At 37.4% G+C, this 6,568-nt stretch overlaps 1 non-coding gene across 1 annotated transcript; it reads left to right on the forward strand.

The window, feature by feature from the left end:
* Positions 1–1,692: 1,692 nt before the first annotated feature.
* On the forward strand, positions 1,693–1,799 carry LOC142177842 (small nucleolar RNA R71). The gene has a single exon (XR_012706388.1). It is a non-coding gene; the product is annotated as a small nucleolar RNA R71 (small nucleolar RNA).
* Positions 1,800–6,568: the final 4,769 nt, after the last annotated feature.

The following is a 6,568-nucleotide window of genomic DNA, read 5'->3' on the forward strand; positions in this document are numbered from 1 at the left end:
GCTTACGTCGATTAACTTACGATGAAACTTTAACGTACAAAAATGCGAGATGTAACAAATGGTCTTCCCAAAATTATGGGAATCTCTTCGTCAACCCGGCGGTCCAGAATGACAAAATATGCTGGGAACACAAACTTCCAAACCTGTACTAATACATCATCAAGGATACCTGATGGCCTCTTCACTGTCTGGTCGGCTAGCTGTATGGATATGTGTCTTGCTCTTCCAATGCCTAACCTTTTGTATATAGCCAAGGGCATCAGTTTATGCTTGCCCCTAAATCACACAATGCTTTAGCAAAATCATAGCTGCCTATCGTGTATGGGATTGTGAAACTCCCTGGGTCTGATAACTTCTCAGCTATGGGTCTCGTCACGACTGCACTATAGGTCTGGGTCTATGTAACAGTGGACGGGTCTTGGAAGTCGAATTTGCGAGACATTAAATCTTTCATCATTTTGGCATACCCAGGCATCTCCCGCAAAGCGTCAATTAGTGGAATGTTCACCTGGATTTGTTTCAACATCTCCATGAATTTCTTATACTGCTCATCCTTCTGATATTTGGCCAATCTCTGTGGGAATGGTGCTGGAGGTCGCTTCCGTCCTGTGATTTGAGTTTTATATTACTCAGGCATTGCTTCTACTATCGTTTCTTGTGCTACCTCAGTCTCCTTCACAACCTCTTTTTCTTTGCTTGTGCTCTCTTGTGCATGTTGTACCATTACCTCAGTTAACCCTGTTAAATCATCTATCTCAATGGGTAATGGAACAAGTGTTTCCGTAGGTCGGCTTTCGCGAGCAATTTCTTGCTCCAGATCTAGGTCTCTACCATTTCTTAGACTCACTGCCATAAGCTGTTTCGGGCCCTGCTCTTTTGGATTGACTTGTGTGTCTGCAGGTAACGTCCCTTGGGGACGATTATTTAGAGCCATCGAAATCTATCCTAATTGAATCTCAATGCCCTTTATCGCTGATTCATGTGATTCCACTCTCTCTTGCATTTTTCCATTGGACCCAATCAGTTGTTGCAGCATTCCTTTAAGTTTAGCAAACCCATCATCTTGTCTCACTATCTGTTGTTGTTGAGGCTGTTGATAAGCTAGCTGCTGATTTTGCTGGTTGTAACCCTATTGCCTTTGGTAAGGCACAACTTGACCATGTGGTCTCATAGCTCTAGGATTGTTGTTGTTGTTATTGTACTGCTACTGTGCTGGCTTATATTGTTGATTCTGCTGCCCCCAATTCTAACCACTTGCCTCTGTCCCCCATAGTTGGCCACATAGTTCATATCTTCCTGATAGTGCTGGTTGTCACCTTCCGCACTCCATGAGCATACATATGGTTGGCTAATGCATGGTGTACATAAGCCCCAATTAGTTGCATCAACTATATGTACCTGCGGCTTCTGGCCTGATTCATCGATCATTTTGGTGAGGATACTCATTTGCGTCATTAGAGTGGCCATATTTTCAGCTATGGAGTTGTTTGGGTCCAAAGCCTCTGAATGAACTACAGGAGTGATCGCAGAGTCTTTTGTCATCCATTCTGAGTTTTGGTCCATTTTGTCAAGTACGATCTTGCATTCTCTGAATGTTTTGCTCAAAAATACCCACATGCTGAAGCATCAACATTGGCCTTTAAGCCGTCTGCCAGTCCCATGTAAAACCTCTGCCCCAACATCTGATCTGGAATGTCATGATATGGACATTTAACCAGCATACCCTTGAACCTCTCCCATGTTTCTTGTAGTGTTTCTGTTGGTCTCTGCCTGAAGTTCAATATATCATCAATTTGTTTAGTAGTCTTATTGGGTGGGTAGAACCTTTTCAAAAATTGCTTAACTAATTCCTCCTAAGTACTGATGGAGTTTATGGGAGTGAATTAAGCCAAGTCTGAGCTTCTCCTGTCACCGAGAATGGAAACAATAACAACTTTATTGCTTTCGGTGTCACATTAGGTTGCCTTTGCGTGACACATATAAGATTCTGCAACAAATGTAGCATGTTGTTTGTGATTTGAAATGATTCTGCTTGTATCTAAGGGACTGCAATTGCGGTTGCCAGATTTTTGGCAGTGAGTTATGCCTAGTCATACAATGCTGCTTCTGGCACAAGAGGCACCACACCATGATTGTTCGGGTCATTCTCATTGTTTCTGTTGTTTGGATTTTCTACTCCGTCATCCATGTCTGGTTCGATTTGTTCTGTTGAGTTCTGTTGTTGTTTGCCCTGCTTGTTTGCATGATTCAGTGCCTTGAAAACTTTCTCAGGATCTGATAATGCTTCGAACAATTCACCAGTTCTTGAGGAATTTCTAGGCATGCACCTATAGCACCCAAGACTACAAATGTTAGAATTTTAATGTATTTGGTTTAAAATGAAGGAAATTGACTACACTAAGAATTCTAGCAATTCTTTTAGCTGCAATTAATAACACCGTTAATTCCTCGGCAACGACGCCAAAATTTGATCACGTCCAACTATGCCTTGTAAAAAGGACTTAGCGATCATTGCAAATATATTCCGGTTAATAAGTCCGGAGTCGAATCCCACAGGGAATTAACCTATTAAACACAGCTACTAGACTCGCACTAATTCACGCAATCAATCTGCAGAAATATTTAAGTAACAAATTTGATGTTTACTAACTAAATATTACGTAATGAAAATTCAATAATTAATAACTAACTACGAACAGGTTGTAGACAAGAATTGGAATGATCTAAGGTTATGATTTCCCCTATTATCGGAATCCTTTTCGCTACGTTAGGAGTTTAGCTACTCATAGTAACAATATCCCAGATGTTTTGCATAATTAAATTACAAAGTAAAGATGAAAGGATGTAGAAATCAATGATTCTAACTCCCAACGGTTGTTTCACGAGCTATCCTTGCTTCCGGTTGCAAAACTCCTTCAAAAGTGGCGTTTTACGTCTATTTATATGTGTAGAAAAAGACCTAAATGACATAGGCCAAGTTCTAATCAAACCAGGAGACGAAATAAGCCTTCAAAGTTCGGAGTGTACGCGCCTCAAACCTCGCCTCACGAGGTTTCACGTGAGCAGGACCTGGCCCTAGACCTGGCGTCGCCAGCCTTAACGTGAGGTGGATCTCGCCTCCTGCCTTGCCTAGCCTGCTCCCACGCGAGCTATTAAGCTTGCTTCGCCAGCTTTCTCATTTATCCGCTGCTCACTTCTTTCTTTCTTCTTTTCAACCGTTTTCGAGCACGCTTTAGGCTTTAATTATTCCTTTTGCTCTACTTTCATCTCCAATTCACCTACACATAAAATAGACTCTATTACACATAAATAAAGTGTAGTTTATCATTAAAGCATAAAAAATTCAAGGCAAATAATGTACTAAAATATGGAATTATAGCCATACATCAACATGTTAGCCGATGTAAGTATATTTTCGACTACAAAGTGTTATATTAAATATTGGCTAGCGATTGTCAAACGTTTTGGCCGGGCGTCCAATTATGTCAGAAGCCCTATTAATATGACATAATAGGTATGTTGGGCCTATGCCCATGTTGTCCATCCAAAGGCCTAATGGCATAATCCTATTCTCTTTTGGTTTCCATTCCTATTAGGAATTGGATTCGATTTTTATTCCTATTTAGAGTTGGTTTTGGCTTTAAGAGGAAGCACCACTCATTATCTATAAATAAGACAACCTTGAAGAATTGTTCTATGCTTATGGTACAAGTCTTTGAAAGATTTAAGCACATAAGAGTGGTTTTTTAGAGAGCTTCCATCAAGAGAGAAGAGAGAAGAAAAGTATTTATTTTGCTGTAGATTTTTATTTCGACTAGCCAACTTCATATTACGTTTTCCGATTCTTTAACCGTTGGATCGGTCTGAAATGTTTACTGAGTGTTCTTAACATCTTAGTCTATGATCTGAACGACGGAGAACGGATTTGGATACCCGTAGCATCTTATTTCGAGCCTTAAACTGTAGCTCCATTTTTGTGACTTTTCCTCTTTCTTTAATTGATTTGTTATTGCTATTGTTGCTATTGTTATAGAAATGAGTTGTTTTTGTCCCAAACCCAATACATTGAGAAGGTACTCAAGAGGTTCAATATGACAGATGCAGAAGTGGTTAGTACTCCTCTTGCTAAATAATTCAAATTAAGTATTAGTCAGAGTCCATCTACTGATGAAGAGAAAAAAGAGATGTCTCGTATTCCTTACTCTTCTGTCGTTGGTAGCTTGATGTATGCTATGGTTTGCACTAGACAAGATATTGCATATGCCGTTGGTACTGTTAGTAGATTCCTTTCTAATCCTGAAAAAGAACATTGGGATGCAGTAAAATGGATATTAAGGTATTTGAAAGGTACTGCAGATTTGAAGTTGTGCTTTGGCAATGGAAAGCCTAAACTTGTTTGTTACACAGACTCTGATTTAGGAGGCAATCTTGATAATTCAAGATCCACTTCCTGTTATTTGATCACATTTGCAGGGGGTTGTTTCTTGGCAATCTAGACTACAGAAGTGCATAGCTTTATCTACTACAGAAGCCAAATATATTGATATCACAGAAGGTGCCAAAGAACTATTATAGATGAAGGAGTTTATTAATGATCTTGGCTTTGAGCAGCCAAGGTACATCTTATTTTGTGATAATTAGAGTGCTATATGTCTCACCAAGCACTCCACTTTTTCATTCTAAGACCAAACATATAAATAGAAAGTATCACACTACTAGAAATTAGGCAAAAAATCGTCCAACAAAACCGACCAAAGTATATCGGTAATGGCCAATAACCGTTAAAAAAATGACCATTAATATGTGGTCGGTATTTTGAAGGTCGAAAGGGCATACCAACCAAAGTTGGTCGGAAATTACCGACCAACTTTTGTCGGTCAATTAAATTAAAAAAAAATTACCGAAAAAACCGACCACTTTTCACATGTTAGCCGATGTAAGTATATTTTCGACTACAAAGTGTTATATTAAATATTGGCTAGCGATTGTCAAACGTTTTGGCCGGGCGGCCAATTATGTCAGAAGCCCTATTAATATGACATGATAGGTATGTTAGGCCCATGCCCATATTGTCCATCCAAAGGCCCAATGGCCTAATCCTATTCTCTTTTGGTTTTCATTCTTATTCGGAATTAGATTCAATTTTTATTCCTATTTATAGTTAGTTTTGGCTTTAAGAGGAAGCACCACTCATTATCTATAAATAAGATAACCTTGGAGAATTGTTCTATGCTCATGGGTACAAGTCTTTGAAAGACTTAAGTACATAAGGGTGATTTTTGAGAGAACTTTCATCAAGAGAGAAGAAAAGTATTTGTTTTGCTGCAGATTCTTATTCCGACCAACCAACTTCAAATCACGTTTTTCGAATCGTTAACTGTTGGATCATGCTTAAATTTTGACCGAGTGTTCGTAACATCTTGGTCTTTGATTTGATGGGTGGAGATCGGATTTGGAGAATCGTAGCATCTTATTTCGAGCCCCGAACAATAGCTCCGATTTTGTAACTTCTCATCCTTCTTCAATTGATTTGTTGTTGCTCTTGTTGCTATTGTTGCTCCGTATTTGACACTTGTTGTGTAGCCAATTTGGAGAACTTTTATAACCCTCTTATTGTTATAGTGAAACTTTTTGGATCTTTGTGATCCTGTGGTTTTTACGTTCGATTTGAAAGATTTTTCACGTTAAAATTTGGTGTTCTTCATTTTCTTTATATTCGAGTTTGCCTCTTCCTCAACATAACAAGGTAGAACAAAGAGAGGTCCCTTAAAAATTTAATTTTTTATGAACGAGCTTTTATGCTTTGAAAAAGTTGTATGGATAAGTGCTTTGCACTATGATTTTTTTTTCAATCTGTTTTGTTTGAATCATTGTAGTTAGATGGATCAATTATGCTCGTGTCAGCTATAATTAAGATGCCCTATTTTCTTTATTTATTTGTAAATATTTAAAAATTTAAGCGAAAAAATCTCGTAAAAAAACCAGGCATTAAAAACGTAATCTTTTGTTTTTCTTTCGTTCATTCTTTTTATTTTTTTTAACTCTTTTGGTTTGACAGTTTTATTGCTGTGTTCCAACGCATATTTCGGTAATTTTGTAAATTTGGACAAATTCCAGTTGATTAATAACGCAATCATGTCCGGATTATCTGGAACGTACTTATGTTAAGTTATTGACAAAATTCAATATATTAAGACAAAAATCTAAGAGCCCGTTTGGACATAAGAATTTTTTTAATTTTTTCCGAATTTTTTTTCACTTTTTTCGAAATCAATGTTTGACTATAAAATTTTTAATTTTCACTTGAAAATGAATTTTGAAATTTTTCGAAAAATTTGAAAAACTCCAAAAAATCGTTTTTCAAAATTTTCACTCTGATCACTCACAAAACTTCAAAAACAACCTAAAATTATATTCATGTCCAAACACAACTCTAATTTTCAAATAACATTTTCACTTCAAAATGTTTTACATTTTTTTTTTTTAGAATTATACAATTCTTATGTTCAAACGCCCACTAAGAGTTCGTTTGGACATAAAAAAAAATTACTTTTTTCCGACATATTTT

This window comes from Nicotiana tabacum, chromosome 23 (assembly GCF_000715075.1).
Source record: "Nicotiana tabacum cultivar K326 chromosome 23, ASM71507v2, whole genome shotgun sequence".
Taxonomy (NCBI): domain Eukaryota; kingdom Viridiplantae; phylum Streptophyta; class Magnoliopsida; order Solanales; family Solanaceae; genus Nicotiana; species Nicotiana tabacum.